The 20,881-nt window shown below is 38.9% G+C and overlaps 1 long non-coding RNA gene across 1 annotated transcript in view; it reads left to right on the top strand.

Moving 5' to 3' along the window:
* Positions 1 to 20,881, top strand: part of LOC126058234 (uncharacterized) — a 175,687-nt gene that overhangs the window by 84,604 nt on the left and 70,202 nt on the right. The gene's annotated exons all lie outside the window — the stretch shown is intronic.

The following is a 20,881-nucleotide window of genomic DNA, read 5'->3' as shown; positions in this document are numbered from 1 at the left end:
TGAGATCATGCCGTTTTCACATCCAATATCAAGAGAAGCTTCCAAATAATTCGTAAGATTTCTGATTTAATACCATCTGGCTTGCACTTCAGCTCCAACTTCCTACCTAAAAACCTATAAAGGCCTTCAAAAACAAGGATGAAAACAACAATCGAAAATTGATTACTAACCAGTTGTTTGAATCAGTCAGATTTGTAACAATTATATGGCTTATACGGTGGATTGAGAGTCTCTTTTCTCATGTGTCTTACCCATATTTTGACTCTAAATTCTGTAATCTCTAAAACTTTGTTGAGTGTATCTGCACATTAGTCAGACTTTATTGATTTGGGGGCAAGTTACTTAGCCTCTTCATGCCTCAGTTTCCTCTTCTGGAAAAGAGGGGTGTTAATAGAAACAAATCAGATACACATTAAAATACTTAGAATAGAATACATAGCATTTAGTAGGCATAAAGTAAGTGTTCGATAAAAGTGGGCAAATAAGAGTCATTTTATTATTGTAGAATAGAATATTCAATTGCCTTAAAAAATACTAGATGCATGATCCCTGTTTCAACGTCTTTCCTACTGATTAAGAAATCCGCGTTATCGGTACCAGAATATTGGATTTATGCTCCTGCGTAATACCAGAAGAATACCGGGAGGATATTTACCTGTTTTATTGACTATGCAAAGGCACTTGACTGTATGGATCAAAATAAATTATGGATAACATCGCAAAGAATGGGAATTCCAGGACACTTAATTGTGCTCATGAGGAAACTTTACATAGATCAATAGGCAGTTGTCCAGACAGAACAAGGGGATACTGATTGGTTTAAAGTCAGGAAAGGTGTGCGCCAGGGTTGGATTCTTTCAGCTTGCCTATTCAACCTGTATGCTGAGCAAATAATATGAGAAGCTGGACTATATGAGAAAGAATGGGGCATCAGGATTGGAGAAAGACTCATTAACAACCTGCGTTGTGCAGATGACACCACCTTGCTTGCTGAAAGTGAAAAGGACTTGAAGCACTTACGAATGAAGATCAAAGACCACAGCCTTCAGTATGGATTGCACCTTAACATAAAGAAAACAAAAATCCTCACAACTGGACCAATAAGCAACATCATGATAAATGGAGAAAAGATTGAAGTTGCCAAGGATTTCATTTTACTTGGATCCACAATCAGCAGGCATGGAAGCAGCGTTCAAGAAATCAAATGACGCGTTGCATTGGGTAAATCTGCTGCAAAGGACCTCTTCAAAGTGTTGAAGAGCAAAGATGTCACCCTGAAGACTAAGGTGTGCCTGACCCAAGCCAAGGTATTTTCAATCGCAGCATACGCATGCAAAAGCTGAGCAATGAATAAGGAAGACCAAAGAAGAATTGGCCCCTTTGAATTGTGGTGTTGGTGAAGAATATTCAATATACCGTGGACTGTCGAAAGAAGGAACAAATCCGTCTTGGAAGAATTACTACCAGAATGCTCCTTAGAAGCAAGGATGGCGAAACTCCGTCTTACATACTTTGAACGTGTTGTCAGGAGGGATCAGTCCCTGGAGAAGTACATCATGCTTGGCAGAGTACAGAGTCAGTGGAAAAGAGGAAGAGCCTCAACGAGGTGGGTTGACACAGTGGCTGCAACAATAAGCTCAAGCATAACAACAATTGTAAGGATGGCTCAGGACCAGGCAGTGTTTCCTTCTGTTGTGCATAGGGTTGCTATGTGTCTGAACTGACTCGAGGGCACTAGCAACAACAACAACAAAGCTCCTACACAGGTAGGATTTTACCTTTGAAGACATCTTAAGTACCGTCATCACCATCACCACCACCACAACTATCTTGCCTCAACCCCCTGATCTCTCCAGCAGACTCTTGCTCTCAGATCAGTAGCTGTGAAGTTGACTCCGATTCATGGTGACCCTATGTGTGTCAGAGTACAACTGTGCACCACAGGGTTTCAACAGCTGATTTTTTGAAAGTAGATCACCAGGCTTTTCTTCCAAAGGTGCCTCAGCTGAGTGCATTAATTGTTTGCACCACTCAAGGATTTCTAGACTCTTGTTACCTAAGTCCTTTTCAGCAGACTGCCAGCATGATTATCCCCTGGAGCTAGATAGAAATTCAGAACCTCAGGCCCCATCCTAGATACACTAATTCTGAATCTGCATTTTAATAAGACCTGCAGTTGATTCATATGCATATCAGTGGGTAAGAGACTCTGCTGCATATTTATTCAAAGGCTGTATGCAACGCCCAGCAAAAGAGTGGTCAAAGGATTAGATTTGCGAGAAGGAAACAGCATCTCACATACATGAAAATTTTTAGTGTTCACTAAAGGTATGCAGGATTAAGGGCAAAACAAGTGGTGCATTCTGGGCCTTAATGTTTTTCATCTACTGTATGACACAAAAGGATAAAAAAAAGGATAGAGAGAGATTAATGGTCCATGTTTTGGGCTAAAAGCTCAACACATCAATTGACCTCCAGCTCTAGATTGGCTAAGACATTTGAACGACGTCCAATTAGACAGTAAATAGAGGGAAAGGACATTGGCAGGTTCTTCTTTTTTTTTTTTTCTTTTAAAAAAGAGCTTAGAATAATTTTTCATAGCAAATAAAAACATCTTTAATTTTTGTTTCTACTAACTAGAAGAAAACCTGGAACACAGGAGACACCAGAGAAATGCATGCTGAATTTAACCAAAAAGTGAAAATAGAAAATGGCAAGGAACAAGACGCTTATCCAGATCATAGGAAGCCCCTTTTGGTGGCACAAACACAGAGTATTAGAGCATTATGTCTTAAGTGCAGGAACAGGGGTATGCGCAGGACATATGGGACTTCTTATGGACACCTCACCCAACTTGTGTGTATTGGAGTGTGAAAGGGATGTTTTTAAATGAGAGTATTTCACCTGAAATTAAAAGACACAATTACTGCTTATGGGAATGGAAGACAAGGTAATAACATTCCAGGAAAATAGGTGTAGCCTTACCTGTGAGTCATATATGAGTCAGGGAACAGCAGGAACTGTCTTTGGAGAAATATCAGAATCCACAGCATGGAGACTCTTGCATGACATCCTAAAGAGCTTGTGTATAATGGGATGGAGTAGAGGTAGTTAAAGACTATTATTAAATGGTTTTAGGAACAAAATATTAAGATCTGGTTTCTGTTTTATATACTAAAACCAAAACCCATTGCCATCGAGTTGATTCTGACTCATAGCCACCCTATAGGACAGAGTAGAACTGCCCCATAGGGTTTCCAAGGAGCAGCTGGTGGATTTGAATTGCTAACATTTTGGTTAGTAGCCAAGCTGTTAAGCACTTTGCCACCTACTAATAATAACTATTAACAACAGCAATGATATTGTCTAATGGTATTGTGTGCTGACTATGTATCAGATATGAGGTATAAATATATGAGCATATTATTGTTCAATCCAAATAAAACAAAACCCTATTATTAAGGCACTGCAATTACCATTTCAGAGATAAGAAAGTACAAGGTTAGAGAGGTCAATTAGTTTTCCCAAAATTATGCAGAATGAAACCTTATACATGTTAAGTGCTATGTAATTTAAACAAATGAACAGACAAAAACATAAAAATAGGTCTCATCATAGTCAGAACATTGGTCAGGGCTATAGTTTGGGCCATTTGCTTTATGCCTTTCATCAAATAAGGAATATGGTCAATGGAAGTGAGCTCCCTTGTTTTTTTGTACTTTTTTTTTGGCTTCTATTTTCCCTATTGCCTACCTTCACTTCTCAGGAGTAGGAAAAAACAAACACTTCTTCAGGATATAAGTGACCTCAAGTAATCCAGGCAGTATTGTAAAGAGAGAGAGATCTCTTTAATGCATGGTCAACACAAGCAAAGTGCAGAAAAGAATCTTGTCCAGGCTTACGTGGGTATTTGATCCTTAGGGTAAAAGTATGATATAATAGCCTGTAAGTCTTAGACAACCCTCAATGAATCTCTCCTCTGGGTCACACTTGTCCGGTCTGGATTGGTCATACTCCCTATCTGTTGCAGTGTATTGAGCCTGGGATCTCAATTCATCATCCTGTTGGGGATTTTACTTACCTCTTTCAAATGTTTGATTTTTTTTTTATTTCTTTCTCTTTCTTGGTTTACTCTTTTATTTGAGAAATGCATCTTTCAGTAACTTTTTTAAACTTGTCCCTTGGTGAAAAATGTACTCTCTTGAATGCCTAAAAATGTTTTAATTCTACCCTTATAACTCATTGATAGTTTTTCTGGGTATAAAGTTTTTAGTTGGAAATCACTTTCCATCAGAGTATGATAGGCATTTCTCCGTTGCCTTCTTGTTTCCAGAGCTGAGACTGAGCAGTCCCAAGCCATTCTGACACCTGATCTTTTGTAGGTGACTTTTAATGTTTCTCTAGATGCTTATTGTATCTTCTCATGTTCTTTGTGGAATGTAACTGGATGTGGGTTTATTTTCATGATTATGGTAATCACTGATTGGTATGTTTCAATCTGACAACATTCATACTTTTATTCTGGGAAATTTATTTATGGCTTTCCCTGTTCTATTTTATCTGTAATCTCTTTTTGGAACTGCTGAATTCTTATGCAGTATTTTTTTATTTGATTCTCTAATTTAATGAATTTTCATCTCATTATTCTCTATATTTTTAGTCCAATTTTCTTAAATATTTCAATTTTATTAACACTTCTATTAAGTTTTCATTTCTATTATCATGATTTATATCCCAAGAATTCTTTTTGATTATTGAAATATTCATTGTGTATTAACATCATTGTTTGCAATGTCTTTTCTTATATTTCTGAGGGTATTAATAGTTTTTAATACTTGAATAATTTCTGTTTCCATCATTTTTTTTTTTAATTTTTTTCCTCTGTCAGGTTAGAGGCTGTCTGAAGATATGTGATAATTCTTGATTGTCAGCTTATATTTAAGAGTTATTCTCTTAGTCATCTAGTGCTGCTATAACAGAAATACCACAAGTGGATTGCTTTAACAAAGAGAAATTTATTTCTTCACAGTAAAGTAGACTTAAAGTTCAAATTCAGGGCATCAGCTCCAAGAGAAGGCTTTTTGTCTCTGTAGGCCTTCTCATCAATCTTTCCCCAGACTAGGAGCTTCTCTGCTCAGGGTCTCCAGGTCCAAAGGACAAGCTCTGCTCCTAGCACTGCTTTCTTGGTGGTACGAGGTCTCTGCTCTCTGCTCACTTCCCTTTCGTTTTAATCTGCTGAGAAATAGAAGGTGGTGGAGGCCATAAAAAAAAAAAAAATTTTTTTTTTTTTTACCCCAGGGATATTCTCTTTACATTGGATCAGGGCTGTAACCTGGGTAAGATTGTTACAATCCCACCCTAATCCTCTTTAAAGTAAAATTACAATCACAAAATAGAAGACAAATACACAATACTGGGAATCATGGCCTCACCAAGTTGACACATATTTTGGGGGGACACAATTCAACCCATGACAGTTTTATATGTAAATTGTAAAAAGTGCTTGGGGGATGTGTCTGACCTCCTCCAGCCCCACTAGGGGGAAGGAGAACCAAGATCAATAGTTTAAGGCTGATTCTTAGGAGGCAGAGGTGAGACATGCCTCCTGTCTCGGCCATCTCTACTAATTCTGACACCAACCATACCTCACACAGCACTCTTTACTGGGTTTGATAATTCATTATCAAATGGCTACACAGAACTCACAGACCATACTCAAAATTATGGGGTTTATTGTGGAAGGAACAGTTACAATTCAGGCTCAAGAACACTCAGGATACAGTTCTTCCATCAGGATAGCCTCTTCCCAGCCATGCTTTCAGGTCTGCCTCTCCTGGACCTCAATCTCTGCCCAAAGGCACTCAGCTTTCTCTCTCTGTGGGTCTGGATGCCCACCATGCCATCTCTTGCTACATGGTGTCTGCTGCTGGGTCTCTCTTTCCTTGGTGGTGGACTCCTCCATCCTGCTCTGGAATTGGCTCGCTTTTAAGGCAAAATTGACTAATTCCCTTAGTAGGCCACAATTACCCTATCACACAATCACCTGGGTGAGAGTTAAAAGCCAAGGCTAGAAAGGCTATATACAAAAGTAATTAATCGCACTGCAAAATATATACATATATGCTGATATCAAATTCTAAACATAAGGTATAGCGTGGTGGCTTTGGAATTCACAGCAGGCTGATTTGAGTGGAATGTTTAATTGGCGATTTCTCATTCCAAAATGTTCTGATCTTTCTTCTTGACTGATTGATGTTTGGATAAAAGAGTACTGAAACTCCTATGCAGAAAGTTAGATTTAGCTTCTGAAAGATCAGGGAGCTAGGAGGGGGGAAAGTTTTGCCATATAGCACCATTTTTTTTCTTTTTGCTTTATTATCAAGGAGGCTTAGTGGCACAATGGTTATGTACTCAGCTGCCAACCAAAAGAACTGCAGTTCAAATCCATTAGCCGCTCTGTGAGAGAAAAGACCTGGTAATCTGCTCCCTTGAAGATTATAGCCTAGGAAACCCTATGGAGCAGTTCAACTCCATCCTGTAGTGTCACTGAGTTGGAATCGACTTGATGACCCACAACAGCAACATCTTCGATTGTGCCAGGAATCTTCCAGACTCAAACAATCCCATTTACCCTTCCCGGTGACATGGAGTGGGAGAGTGGAGGTAGGTTGTAAATGCTACTCACACTATTTTAACCCATTTCTCCTTATACTAGCGACATTTCTTCTCCATCAGATGAGGCTAGGATGTATTGTATCTCTTGCCAGCACTAGATCTCCCAATACCAAATCTGTTATTGTCAGTGGTAATGAATAATAGGCGCTATCAGGATTAATATTTAATAGAAAAAGTATATGTGGTTAATTGTTGATGTTAGGTGCCATCTCGTCTGTTCCGACTCATAGTGACCCTATGTACAACAGAACAAAACACTGTCCAATCCTGTACCACCATCACATTTGTTATGCTTAAGCCCATTGTTGTGTCAGTCCATCTCATTGAGGGTCTTCCTCTTTTTCACTGACCTTCTACTTTACCAAGCATGATGTCCTTCTCCAGGAACTGATCCCTCCTGATAACATGTGCAAAGTATGTGAGATGTACTCTTTCCATCCTTGCATCTAAGGAGCTTTCTGGTTGTACTTCTTTCAGAATGGATTTGTTTGTTCTTTTGGCAGTCCATGGCATAGACAATATTCTTCTCCAACACCACAATTCAAAGGCATCAATTCTTCTTCAATCTTCCTTATTCATCGTCCAGCTTTCACAAGGATAGGAAACAATTGAAAATACCATGGCTTGGGTCAGGTGCACCTTAGTCTTCAAGGTGACATCTTTGTTTTTCAAGACTTTAAAGAGGTCTTTTGCAGCAGATTTGCCCAAGGCAATGACTGCTGCTTTCATGAATGTTGATTGTGGACCCAGGTGAAATGAAATCCTTGACAACTTCAGTCTTTTCTCTGTTTATCGTGATGTTGCTTATTAGTCCAGTTGTGAGGATTTTTGTCTTCTTTATGTTGAGGTATAATCCAAACTGAAGGTTGTGGTCTTTGATCTTCATCAGTAAGTGCTTCAAGTCCTTCTCACTTTCAGCAAGTAAGGTTGTGTCATCTGCATAACACAGGTTGTTAATGAGTCTTCCTCCAATCCCGATGTCCCGTTCTTCTTCATATATTCCAGCTTCTCAGATAATTTACTCAGCATACAGATTTGAAAGGTATGGTGAAAGAATACAATCCAGATGCACTTTTCCTGACTGTAAACCAAGTAGTATTCCCCTTGTTTTTTTGGAATGACTGCCTCTTGATCTATGCTTGGGTTACTTATGAGCACAGTTAAGTGTTTTGGAATTCCCGTTCTTCTAATGTTATCCATAATTTGTAATGATTCACACAGTGAAATGCCTTAGCATGGCCAATAAAACACAGGTAAATATCGTTCTAGTATTCTCTGCTTTCAGCCAGGGTCCATCTGACATCAGCAGTGATATTCCGGATTCCAAATTCTCTTCTGAATCCAGCCTGAATTTCTAGCAGTTCCCTGTTGATATACTGCTGCAGCAGCTTTTGAATGATCTTCAGCAAAGTTTTCCTAGCTTGTGATATTAATGATAACGTTTAATTAAAAAAAAAAAAATCTGCATTCAGTTGGATCACCTTTCTTGGAAATAGGCATAAATATGGATCTCTTCCAGTCAGCCAGGTAGCTGTCTTCTAAATTTCTTGGCATAGATGAATGAGTACTTCCAGCGCTGCATCCATTTGTTGAAACATCTCAATTGGTATTCTGTAAATTCCTGGAGCCTTGTTTTTCACCAATGCTTTCAGTGTAGCTTGGATTTCTTCCTTTAGTACCATTGGTTTCTGCTCATATGGTACCTCTCGAGATGGTTGAACATCTACCAGTCCTTTTTGGTATAGTGACTCTGTGTGTGCCTTCCATGTCCTTTTTTTTTTTTTTTATAACTTTTATTAAGCTTCAAGTGAACGTTTACAAATCCAATCAGTCTGTCACATATAAGTTTACATACATCTCACTCCCTACTCCCACTTGCTCTCCCCCTCTTGAGTCAGCCCTTTCAGTCTCTCCTTCCTTGACAATTTTGCCGGCTTCCCTCTCTCTCTATCCTCCCATCCCCCCTCCAGACAAGAGTTGCCAACACACTCTCAAGTGTCCACCTGATATAATTAGTTCACTCTTCATCAGCATCTCTCTCTCCCCCGCTGACCAGTCCCTTTCATGTCTGATGAGTTGTCTTCGGGGACGGTTCCTGTCCTGTGCCAACAGAAGGTCTGGGGACCATGGCCGCCGGGATTCCTCTAGTCTCAGTCAGACCATTAAGTTTGGTCTTTTTATGAGAATTTGGGGTCGGTATCCCACTGATCTCCTGCTCCCTCAGGGGTCCTCTGCTGTGCTCCCTGTCAGGGCAGTCATCAAGTGTGGCCGGGCACCAACTAGTTCTTCTGGTCTCAGGATGATGTAGGTCTCTGGTTCATGTGGCCCTTTCTGTCTCTTGGGCTCTTAGTTGTCGTGTGGCCTTGGTGTTCTTCATTCTCCTTTGATCCAGGTGGGTTGAGACTAACTGAGGCATTTTAGATGGCCGCTTGTTAGCATTTAAGACCCCAGACGCCACATTTCAAAGTGGGATGCAGAATGATTTCATAATAGAATTATTTTGCCAATTGACTTAGAAGTCCCCGCAAACCATGTTCCCCAGACCCCCGCGCTTGCTCCACTGACCTTTGAAACATTCAGTTTATCCCGGAAACTTCTTTGCTTTTGGTCCAGTCCAAATGAGCTGACCTTCCATGTATTGAGTGTTGTCTTTCCCTTCACCTAAAGCAGTTCTTATCTACTGATTAATCAATAAAAAACTCTCTCCCACCCTCCCTCCCTCCCCCCCTCGTAACCACAAAAGTATGTGTTCTTCTCAGGTTTACTATTTCTCAAGATCTTATAATAGTGGTCTTATACAACATTTGTCCTTTTGCCTCTGACTCATTTCGCTCAGCATAATGCCTTCCAGGTTCCTCCATGTTATGAAATGTTTCACAGATTCGTCACTGTTCTTTATCGATGCGTAGTATTCCATTGTGTGAATATACCACAATTTATTTACCCATTCATCCGTTGATGGACACCTTGGTTGCTTCCAACTTTTTGGTATTGTATACAGAGCTGCAATAAACATGGGTGTACATATATCTGTTTGTATGAAGGCTCTTGTATCTCTAGGGTATATTCCCAGGAGTGGGATTTCTGAGTTGTATGGTAGTTCTATTTCTAACTGTTTAAGATAACGCCAGATAGATTTCCAAAGTGGTTGTACCATTTTACATTCCCACCAGCAGTGTATGAGAGTTCCAATCTCTCCGCAGCCTCTCCAACATTTATTATTTTGTGTTTTTTGGATTAATGCCAGCCTTGCTGGTGTGAGATGGAATCTCATCGTAGTTTTAATTTGCATTTCTCTAATGGCTAATGATCGAGAGCATTTTCTCATGTATCTGTTGGCTGCCTGAATATCTTCTTTAGTGAAATGTGTGTTCATATCCTTTGCCCACTTCTTGATTGGGTTGTTTGTCTTTTTGTGGTTGAGTTTTGACAGAATCATGTAGATTTTAGAGATCAGGCGCTGGTCGGAGGTGTCATAGCTGAAAATTCTTTCCCAATCTGTAGGTGGTCTTTTTACTCTTTTGGAGAAGTCTTTAGATGAGCATAGGTGTTTGATTTTTAGGAGCTCCCAGTTATCGGGTTTCTCTTCATCATTTTTGGTAATGTTTTGTATTCTGTTTATACCTTGTATTAGGGCTCCTAGGGTTGTCCCAATTTTTTCTTCCATGATCTTTATCGTTTTAGTCTTTATGTTTAGGTCTTTGATCCCCTTGGAGTTAGTTTTTGTGCATGGTGTGAGGTATGGGTCCTGTTTCATTTTTTTGCAAATGGATATCCAGTTATGCCAGCACCATTTGTTAAAAAGGCTATCTTTTCCCCAATTAATTGACACTGGTCCTTTGTCAAATATCAGCTGCTCATACGTGGATGGATCTATGTCTGGGTTCTCAATTCTGTTCCATTGGTCTATGTGCCTGTTGTTGTACCAGTACCAGGCTGTTTTGACTATTGTGGCTGTATAATAGGTTCTGAAGTCAGGTAAAGTGAGGCCTCCCACTTTCTTCTTCTTTTTCAGTAGTGCTTTGCTTATCCGGGGCTTCTTTCCCTTCCATATGAAATTGGTGGTTTGTTTCTCTATCCCCTTAAAATATGACATTGGAATTTGGATCGGAAGTGCGTTAAATGTATAGATGGCTTTTGGTAGAATAGACATCTTTACTATGTTAAGTCTTCCTATCCATGAGCAAGGTATGTTTTTCCACTTAAGTATGTCCTTTTGAATTTCTTGTAGTAGAGCTTTGTAGTTTTCTTTGTATAGGTCTTTTACATCCTTGGTAAGATTTATTCCTAAGTATCTTATCTTCTTGGCAGCTACTGTGAATGGTATTGATTTGGTTATTTCCTCTTCGGTGTTCTTTTTCTTGATATAGAGGAATCCAAGTGATTTTTGTATGTTTATTTTATAACCTGAGACTCTGCCAAACTCTTCTATTAGTTTCAGTAGTTTTCTGGAGGATTCCTTAGGGTTTTCGGTGTATATAATCATGTCATCTGCAAATAGTGATAACTTTACTTCTTCCTTGCCAATCCGGATACCTTTTATTTCTTTGTCTAGCCTAATTGCCCTGGCTAGGACTTCCAGCACGATGTTGAATAAGAGTGGTGATAAAGGGCATCCTTGTCTGGTTCCCGTTCTCAAGGGAAATGCTTTCAGGTTCTCTCCATTTAGAGTGATATTGGCTGTTGGCTTTGCATAAAATTTTTATTATGTTGAGGAATTTTCCTTCAATTCCTATTTTGGTGAGAGTTTTTATCATAAATGGGTGTTGGACTTTGTCAAATGCCTTTTCTGCATCAATTGATAAGATCATTTGATTTTTGTCTTTTGTTTTATTTATGTGATGGATTACATTAATGGTTTTTCTGATATTAAACCAGCCTTGCATACCTGGTATAAATCCCACTTGATCAGGGTGAATTATTTTTTTGATGTGTTGTTGGATTCTATTGGCTAGAATTTTGTTGAGGATTTTTGCATCAATGTTCATGAGGGATATAGGTCTATAATTTTCTTTTTTTGTAATGTTTTTACCTGGTTTTGGTATCAGGGAGATGGTGGCTTCACAGAATGAGTTGGGTAGTATTCCGTCATTTTCTATGCTTTGGAATACCTTCAGAAGTAGTGGTGTTAACTCTTCTCTGAAAGTTTGGTAGAACTCTGCAGTGAAGCCGTCCGGGCCAGGGCTTTTTTTTTGTTGGGAGTTTTTTGATTACCGTTTCAATCTCTTTTTTTGTTATGGGTCTATTTAGTTGTTCTACTTCTGAATGTGTTAGTTTAGGTAGGTAGTGTTTTTCCAGGAATTCATCCATTTCTTCTAGGTTTTCAAATTTGTTAGAGTACAATTTTTCATAATAATCTGAAATGATTCTTTTAATTTCATTTGGTTCTGTTGTGATGTGGTCCTTCTCGTTTCTTATTCGGGTTATTTGTTTCCTTTCCTGTATTTCTTTAGTCAGTCTAGCCAATGGTTTATCAATTTTGTTAATTTTTTCAAAGAACCACCTTTTGGCTTTGTTAATTCTTTCAATTGTTTTTCTGTTCTCTAATTCATTTAGTTCAGCTCTAATTTTTATTATTTGTTTTCTTCTGGTGTCTGATGGGTTCTTTTGTTGCTCAGTTTCTATTTGTTCAAGTTGTAGGGACAGTTCTCTGATTTTGGCTCTTTCTTCTTTTTGTATGTGTGCATTTATTGATATAAATTGGCCTCTGAGCACTGCTTTTGCTGTGTCCCAGAGGTTTTGATAGGAAGTATTTTCATTCTCGTTGCTTTCTATGAATTTCCTTATTCCCTCCTTGATGTCTTCTATAACCCAGTCTTTTTTCAGGAGGGTATTGTCCATTTTCCAAGTATTTGATTTCTTTTCCCTAGTTTTTCTGTTATTGATCTCTAGTTTTATTGCCTTGTGGTCTGAGAAGATGCTTTGTAATATTTCGATGTTTTGGACTCTGCAAAGGTTTGTTTTATGACCTAATATGTGGTCTATTCTAGAGAATGTTCCATGTGCGCTAGAAAAAAAAGTCTACTTTGCAGCAGTTGGGTGGAGAGTTCTGTATAAGTCAATGAGGTCAAGTTGGTTGATTGTTGTAATTAGGTCTTCCGTGTCTCTGTTGAGCTTCTTACTGGATGTCCTGTCCTTCTCCAAAAGTGGTGTGTTGAAGTCTCCTACTATAATTGTGGAGGTGTCTATCTCACTTTTCAGTTCTGTTAAAATTTGATTTATGTATCTTGCAGCCCTGTCATTGGGTGCATAAATATTTAATATGGTTATGTCTTCCTGATCAATTGTCCCTTTTATCATTATATAGTATCCTTCTTTATCCTTTGTGGTGGATTTAAGTCTAAAGTCTATTTTGTCAGAAATTAATATTGCTACTCCTCTTCTTTTTTGCTTATTGTTTGCTTGATATACTTTTTTCCATCCTTTGAGTTTTAGTTTGTTTGTGTCTCTAAGTCTAAGGTGTGTCTCTTGTAGGCAGCATATAGATGGATCGTGTTTCTTTATCCAGTCTGTGACTCTCTGACTCTTTATTGGTGCATTTAGTCCATTTACATTCAGGGTAATTATAGATAAATAAGTTTTTAGTGCTGTCATTTTGATGCCTTTTTATGTGTGTTGTTGACAATTTCATTTTTCCACATACTTTTTTGTGCTGAGGCGTTTTTCTTAGTAAATTGTGAGATCCTCATTTTCATAGTGTTTGACTTTATGCTAGTTGAGTCGTTACGTTTTTCTTGGCTTTTATCTTGAGTTATAGAGTTGTTATACCTTTTTGTGGTTACCTTATTATTTACCCCTATTTTTCTAAGTAAAAACCTAACTTGTATTGTTCTATATCGCCTTGTATCACTCTCCATCTGGCAGTTCAATGCCTCCTGTATTTAGTCCCTCTTTTTGATTATTGTGATCTTTTACCTATTGACTTCCATGATTCCCTGTTATGTGTATTTTTTTTTTTAATTAATCTTAATTTGTTTGTTTTTGTGATTTCCCTATTTGAGTTGATATCAGGACTTTCTGTTTTGTGACCTTGTGTTGTGTTGATATCTGATATTATTGGTTCTCTGACCAAACAGTATCCTTCAGTATTTCTTGTAGCTTTAGTTTGGTTTTTGCAAATTCTCTAAACTTGTGTTTGTCTGTAAATATCTTAATTTCGCCTTCATATTTCAGAGAGAGTTTTGCTGGATATATGATCCTTGGCTGGCAGTTTTTCTCCTTCAGTGTTCTGTATATGTCGTCCCATTCCCTTCTTGCCTGCATGGTTTCTGCTGAGTAGTCTGAACTTATTCTTATTGATTCTCCCTTGAAGGAAACCTTTCTTTTCTCCCTGGCTGCTTTTAAAATTTTCTGTTTCTCTTTGGTTTTGGTGAGTTTGGTGATAATATGTCTTGGTGTTTTTCTTTTTGAATCAATCTTAAATGGGGTTCGATGAGCATCTTGGATAGATATCTTTTCGTCTTTCATGATGTCAGGGAAGTTTTGTGTCAGGAGTTCTTCAACTATTTTCTCTGTGTTTTCTGTCCCCCCTCCCTGTTCTGGGACTCCAATCACCCGCAGGTTATCCTTCTTGATAGAGTCCCACATAATTCTTAGGGTTTCTTCATTTTTTTTAATTCTTTTATCTGATTTTTTTTCAGCTATGTTGATATTGATTCCCTGGTCCTCCAGAAGTCCCAGTCTACATTCTAATTGCTCGAGTCTGCTCCTCTGACTTCCTATTGCGTTGTCTAATTCTATAATTTTATTGTTAATCTTTTGGATTTCTACATGTTGTCTCTCTATGGATTCTTGCAACTTATTCATTTTTCCACTATGTTCTTGAATAATCTTTTTGAGTTCTTCAACAGTTTTATCGGTGTGTTCCTTGGCTTTTTCTGCAGTTATCCTAATTTCATTTGTGATATCTTTAAGCATTCTGTAAATTAGTTTTTTATATTCTGTATCTGATAATTCCAAGATTGTATCTTCATTTGGGAAAGATTTTGATTCTTTTGTTTGGGTGGTTGGAGAAGCTGTCATGGTCTGCTTCTTTAAGTGGTTTGATATGGATTGTTGTCTCCGAGCCATCACTGGGAAACTAGTTTTGCCAGAAAATCCGCTAAAAAAAAAATGCAGTCAGATCCCTATCAGAGTTCTCCCTCTGGCTCAGGCTATTCGGATGTTAATGAAGCCGCCTGGGGAGGGTGGGGGAGGGAACAGAGAGATAGGAGAGTAGCACCTCAGAATATAGCCAGAGTTGTTTGTCTTGCTTGGAATGACTATTATATCTGAGATTCCCGCGGGCGCATTGCCTATGTGTGCTGGCTGTGTGGAGATTGCCCCTGGGGGGTCTGGCCCGCTGGAGTCACGGTCAGATCCTCCGCTTCCAGCCGCACGCCCAGCGTCAAGGCTCCCCTACTGGGACAGTGCACTCTCGACTCCAAAATCAGTCGCTGCCTCCCTCGGACTTCTCGTCCCTCCAGCCGCGTGGCCGTGCCGCCTCCGCGAACCAGTTGGGCCGCCTCCCGGGGTTAGTTCAGATGGGTGGAGCAGCTCCCCGTACTTGTGCCGTGACCGAGTGTCCCGGCTTGGACGCTGATCTCCCCGCTCCAATACCAGTCGCTGCCTCCCGGGGACTTCTCCTATCGGCTGCGTCCCACACTGCCCACGCGACCCGGCTGGGCCCCTTCCCGGGATTAGTTCATGGGGGTGGAGCAATTCTCCGTGTTTATGCCGTACCTGCGTCCAGTCCAAATCCCGGCGGGACGGTTCCCTGGCTGGGACACTGCTCTTCCTGCTCCGAGACCAGTCACTGCCTCCCGGGGACTTCTCCTACCGGCTGCATCCCACGCCGCCCGCGGAACCAGCTGGTCTCCCTCCTGGGGTTAGTTCATGGGGGTGGAGCAGCTCTCTGTGCTCGTGCTGTACCTGACTGGTGCGCTAGCTCCAGGCTCTGGAAACAATCGCTGCTTCCCCGTATTAGTTCATTCTCCGTCTCTAAATCTGTGTTTGTTGTTCAGGGTTCGTAGATTGTTATGTATGTGATCGATTCACTTGTTTTTCCATGTCTTTGTTGTAAGAGGGATCCGAGGTAGCGTCTGCCTAGTCCGCCATCTTGGCTCCGCCCCCTTCCATGTTCTTTTGATGCTTCCTCAGTCATTCAATATTTTCCCTGTAGAATCCAACAGTATTGCAACTCGAGACTTGAATTATTTCTTGTTCTTTCAGCTTGAGAAAAGTTGAGAGTGTTCTTTCCTTTAGCTTTCTATCTCCAGGTCTTTGTGTTCTGGAGCTGCCCTTTGAAGTCTTCTGTTCAGCTGTTTTACATCATCATTTTTTCCTTTTGCTTGAGCTACTTGACATTAAAAAGCAAGTGTCAGAGTCTCCTCTGGCATCCATTTTAGTCTTTTCTTTCTTGTCTTTTTAGTGAACTCTTGCTTTCCTCACATATGATGTCCTTAATGACATTCCACAACTCATCAGGTCTTTGGTCATTAGTACTCGATGTGTCAAATCTATTCTTGAGATGGTCTCTAAATTCAGGTAGAATATACTCAAGGTCATAATTTGACTTTTGTTGACTTGTTCTAATTTTCTTCAGTTTCAACTTGAACTTGCGTATGAGCAATTGAGGGTCTGTTCCACAGTCATCTCCTGGCCTTTTTCTGACTGAGAATATTGAGCTTTTCCATTATGTCTACCCACAGATGTAGTCGATATGATTCTTGTGTAATCCTTCTGGCAAGGTGCATGTGTGTAATGGCCACTTATGTTGGTGAAAAAAGGTATTTGCAATGAAGAAGTTGTTGGTCTTGCAAAATTCTATCATGGAACCTCTGGGATTGTTTCTATCACCAAGGTCATATTTTCAAACTACCGATCCTTCTTTGTTTCCAACTTTTGAATTCCAATCTCCAGTAATTATCAATGCATCCTGATTGCATGTTCAATCAATTTCAGACTGCAGAAGTTGGTAAAAATCTTCAATTTCTTGATCTTTGGACTTAGTGGTCTGTGTGTAAATTTGAATAATAGTCATATTAACTCGTCTTCCTTGTAGGTGTACGGATATTATCCTCTCACTGACAGCATTGTGCTTCAGGAAAGATCTTAAAATGTTCTTTTTGACAATGAATGCAACCCCCTTCGTCTTCAGGTTGTTGTTCCCAGCATAGTAGACCATATGATTGTCCTGTTCAAAATGAGCAATATCAGTCCATTTCAGCTCATTAATGCTTAGGATATCGATGTTTATGCATTCCTTTTCATTATTGACTATTTCCAGTTTTCCTAGATTCATACTTCGTACATTCTAGTTTACTATTATTAATGGATTTTTGCAGCTGTTTCTTCTCATTTTGAATCATGCCACCTCAGAAAATGAAGGTCCCAAAACCTTGACTCCATCCACATAATTAAGGTTGATTCTATTTTGAGGCGGCAACTCTTCCCCAGTAGTCTTTTGAGTGAGTGCCTTCCAAACTAAGGGACTCCTTTTCAGGCAATGTACCAGTTTTCCGCTGCTATTCATAAGGTTTTCACTGGCTAATTCTTTTCAGAAGTAAACTGCCAGGTCTGTCTTAGTCTAGAAGCTCAGCTGAAACTTGCCTGCCATGGGTGACCCTGCTGGTATTTGAATACTGGTGGCATAGCTTCCAGCATCACAGCAACATGTAAGCCCCGTAGTATGACAAACTGACAGACATGGGGGGGTTGGCTAATAGTAATCCATTTATAAGAATATATATACTTTAAAAAATTTTATTTTGTTGCTGTTGTTGAGAATATACGCAGCAAAACATACACCAATTTAACCATTTCTACAAGTACAATTCAGGGACATCGATTACATTCTTCAAGTTGTGCAACCATTGTTTTTCTGTCAATAACATAAACTCATTGTCCCCTAAGGTTTCTATCTAATCTTTTGAGTTGCTGTTGTCACTTTGATCTCATATACATAGTTCTCAAAAGAGTATAATTCTCAAGGCAGACTTTTTTTATTAGTTAAGCTAAACTATTGTTTGGTTTTAAGAAGACTTCAGGAGATATTTTTGGTTTAAGTTTTAAAGAATATCTCAGGGCAATAGTTTCAGGGATTCATTCAGCCTCCCTTGCATCCAGAAAATCTGGAGTCCATGAGAATTTGAAATTCTTTTCTGCATTTTCTGCCTTTTGTTTAGAATTCTTTTATAGGATCTTTGATCAAAATGTTCAGTAATGGTGGCCAGGCACTATTCAGTTCTAGCCTCATAGCAAAGGAAGCATTAGCTCATGGAGGCAGTTACCACACATTCCATATCCTCCTCCTGTTTCTGACTCTCCTCATTCCTCTGTTGCTCCAGGCAAATAGAGACCAACTGTTGTGTCTTGGATGGCCACTTACAAGCTTTAAGACCCCACGCAGTACACAATAAACTAAAAGATAGAAGAGAAGCACTAAACCTGTTATTAGGCCAATTAACTGGGGTGTCCCATGTCACCATGACCCTAAACCTCCAAACCAAGGAACCAAATCCCATGAGGTTTTTGGTTGTATATAAGCAGCCTAAGCAGCTACTTTTTTTTTTTGTTTGTTTGTTTTGTCATTGCAAAAGTTTTGTTATTGTGTGGCACAACTTTTGCCAGTTCAACTTTTTACAGGGGTACAACTTATTGACAACAACTACAGAAATAGGATATGCAACTCTACCCTTAATCGATGAGATTTTCCCATCACTGTTAGCCTTCCCCTTTCCCTCCTACATCTTGCCCCTGGTGACCACTAATAAACTTTGGTCCTATGCATTTGCCTTTTAGCTTGTATATACTTTTAAGTGGGCAACAATTTCATAATTCTATTACTTAATCCTTTTATTTTTACTTCAGAGCGGTTTTAGAAATCTGAATATCTTTTATAGGAAATAAGTACACAAAAGACAATGTGGCTGTAAAACTATGACAGAAAGTAATAGCAAGTAGAGACATGCTGATTTCCTCGTGAATCAGTGCAATTAGAACTATCAAAGACATTAAGACAAAATCATATGAATAATATTCACTAAACTCTGAAAATGATACTTCTGTTAGTACCAATGAATTTCTTGTGGTTAATATAGAGACGAGTGAGAGTGACTAGAGTACAAGTATAATAACAAATAGACAATATTCCTCATATAAGTTATAAAACATCCATACTTCCTGGAGTTTTTACTGTATGATGCAAACTACAAATAATATTGTATAGAGAGGACAATTTAAGGAAATACAGAAAAACTGTTTTACTCTGAGTTTTAAGTGACGCATAATGCCATTTAAATAGAAGACACTGAAAGGAATCATTAGAGGTGGCAGAAAATGCTCCCGTAAAAGCAATACTTGTAACATTGTGGAAAGGGCCAGTGCAACAAATAGGGAGTGAAATTAAATGAGATTGCAGATCGTTCTATATATTTCAGAGAGATAGACATTTTAAAGTGGATCATGAAATGGATTGGGACCGAAAAGGAAATCTGAGATAAATGAGAAGGCAAGCATGAGATTTAGGGTAATATGAATTCGTACAAGAAGCTCCTGTACAATTTAGAAAATAGGAAGCTGAGGTCTTCGTGTTACTTCAGAGCAAACAAAATGTGAATTTAAAAGGTTCCAGAGTCAAGAAAATAAAGCAGGCACTTTGTAGTACTGTAAAAATGTGGCTACAGCTATATTTATAGCTACAAATTGAATACAAGTAAGCTGATTTTTATCAATGAAAATGACCAGGAGAAGTTGATAGCTTATCAGAGAGAGATAAATGAGAGTAGAAAATGGAGTTTCAAAATGCTCCAGATCAAGAAAATTTTTGATTTTGAAATATTTAAACGTTCATAAAATTTATTTTAATGAGCTATTTGGGCCTTCCTAAAATTGACGGGAAATATGGAAACAATTAGACATGATTTATTACAATCAGTGTTTGCATTGCAGAAAATAAATTTTCCAGATATGCTATGACTGACAGAGCTGCTATGATAAAACAATGACAAAGCAATAAAACTTTCCTACTCTTCACAGTGTTGGAGATTTTGGGATATATTTGCCAGGAACCCAAATGAAAAGGTGAGTAAAAATGTGAATTTATTGGTTCATATAAGTGATTTGAAAAGAGATAGGGTTAGCCTCTGGCAATATTCCATCCAGACACTGAAAAGACTTTAGGGATCTGTATCCGCCTTTTCCTACCTTCGACCCTTCAGCTTGCTCCATTCTGCCTCGCGTTAATTTTCTAGGAGGCTCTCTCCATGTGGTGGGAATATACAACTACTTTCAGACTCAAACCTTCTTTAAGGAGCATGAACAAATAGATACAACAAATAAAAACAATGAAATTTGACAAATACTGCCATATGAATTATTTAGTAAAGAGAGGTAACTCCTCCTATTTTCTTCAGAAAACCCAGTTCTTTGATTATCACTTTTACCAGTGGCAAGTGATGGGAAATATGCCCATTAGCAATTCAAAGATTACGTGTAGCCAAATACTTAATTGTTATTAGGAGCTGTCCATTGGCTCTAATTCATAGAGACCTTCGAAACACTGCCCAGTCCTGCACCATCCTCACAATTGTTGCTTGCTATGTTTGAATACACTGTTGCAGCCACTGTGTAAATCCATCTCACTGAGGGTCTCCCTCTTTTTCACTGACCCTCTATTTTACCTAGTGTGCTGACTTTCCAGACATTGGTCCATCCTGATGACTTGTTCAAAGCAAATAAGACAAAGTCTCACTTCTAAAGAGCATTCTGGTTAGACTTCCCCTAAGAATGATTTGTTTCTTCTGGCCATCCATGGTATATTCAATATTCTTCATCAGCACCACAACGCAAATGTGACAATTCGTCTTTGTGTTTCTTTTTCATTGCTTACCTTTCCAATGCATATGGGGTGATTAGAAATACCACTGCTTGGGTCAGGCACACCTTAGTCATCAAGTGACATCTTTGCTTTTCAACACTGTAAAGAGGTATTTTGCAGCAGATTTGCCCTATGCAATACGTTGTTTCATCTCTTCAAGGAGAATGAAATCATTGAAAACTTCAATTCCTTTACCATTTATCATGATTTTTTTATTGCTTCAGGTGTAGGAATTTTCATTTTCTTTATGTTCAGGTGTAATCCATACTGAAGGCTGTAGACTTTTACCATCATCTGTTAGCCGTTCAAGTCATCTTCTTTTTTGGAAAGGAAGGTTGTGTCATCTAC

This window comes from Elephas maximus, chromosome 14 (assembly GCF_024166365.1).
Source record: "Elephas maximus indicus isolate mEleMax1 chromosome 14, mEleMax1 primary haplotype, whole genome shotgun sequence".
In the NCBI taxonomy this organism is placed as follows: Eukaryota; Metazoa; Chordata; class Mammalia; order Proboscidea; family Elephantidae; genus Elephas; species Elephas maximus.
This window is presented reverse-complemented; position numbering and strand designations above follow the sequence as displayed.